This window comes from Alexandromys fortis, unplaced genomic scaffold (genome assembly GCF_014885135.2).
Source record: "Alexandromys fortis isolate MF-2015 unplaced genomic scaffold, M_Fortis_MF-2015_v1.1 scaffold_180, whole genome shotgun sequence".
In the NCBI taxonomy this organism is placed as follows: domain Eukaryota; kingdom Metazoa; phylum Chordata; class Mammalia; order Rodentia; family Cricetidae; genus Alexandromys; species Alexandromys fortis.
In genome coordinates this window covers 872,640-873,783 of record NW_026068143.1, presented here as the reverse complement: position 1 = coordinate 873,783, position 1,144 = coordinate 872,640, and the positions used below count along the sequence as shown (strand labels likewise).

The 1,144-nt window shown below is 38.2% G+C and overlaps 1 pseudogene; it reads left to right on the top strand.

Moving 5' to 3' along the window:
- Positions 1 to 234: 234 nt before the first annotated feature.
- LOC126491306 (ubiquitin-40S ribosomal protein S27a-like) lies at positions 235 to 656 on the top strand (annotated as a pseudogene).
- Positions 657 to 1,144: the final 488 nt, after the last annotated feature.

Below are 1,144 nucleotides of genomic sequence, written 5' to 3'. Positions count from 1 at the left end.
CTTTCTCCAGCACATGGAGGGGCTTAAGGACGGCAGGGATCCTGGTCCCAGATCAGGACCAGTCCACTTTTGAATACCCTGTCCGCTGTATTACTAGCACAATATTGGCTACAAATGGTAAGATCTCCTGCCCCCTCACCTCTGGCCATGTTTCCATGACTGGGGATCCATCTCAACTAGTATTTCTCTCTTTTGACTTTCTGACCTTCCATCTGTGGTGGAACCACCACCAAGATGCAGGTTTTTGTCAAGACCCTTAGGGAGAAAACTATCACACTTGAGATTGAACCCTCAGACACTACAGAAAATATAAGGGCCAAGATTCAGGATAAAGAAGGAATTCCTCCTGATCAGCAGAGGCTGATCTTCCCTGGTAAGCAAGTGGAAGATGGCCTTACTTTCTTTGACTACAACATTCAAAAGGCGAGACTTGGTGTTGGTGGTAAGAAAAAGAAGTATTACACCACTCCCAAGAAGAATAAGCATAAGTTATGAAGTACTGTAAAGTGTATTAAAATGGCAAAATTAGTAGTCTTTGTCAATAATGTCCTTCTGGTGAATGTACTGCTGGAGTTTTCATGGCTAGGCATTCTGACAGACAGTACTGTTGCAAGTGTTGTCTGACTTATTGCTTCAACAAGCCAGAAAACAAGTAGTTAATAAGGAGACCGGGTACTAGCAGGGAAGGCCAGCAAAATTATAACACCATGCCCAGCAGTAGATGTTCATTGTGGATAACACACAATGAACTCAATGGAGTATTAGGGCTATGTTGTCTCATAATAAATTGTCTAGGCATTTAGTTTACCTTACTTGTCTTTTGCTTATACAACATGCTTTGTTATTTTTATTTTTATGGGATTTCTCTGTGTATAAATGTGTATGTAATGCATATGTATGTGCTCCTTGTGCTTTTTTCTTTCATTTTTGGTTGTTTCATTCTGAATTATTTATTTACATTTTCATTTACTCTATTTTATTATTTATTATTATTTTAGATATCTGTGCTTTGATGAGAGAGGAAAAAAATGATTATTTGAGTGGATGGGAAGGTGGGTAGGAACTTAAACGGAGTTGTGTGAGGGGAAACTATGATTAGAATATATTATATACAATGTGGTTTAAATTAAAAACTATAATCTCA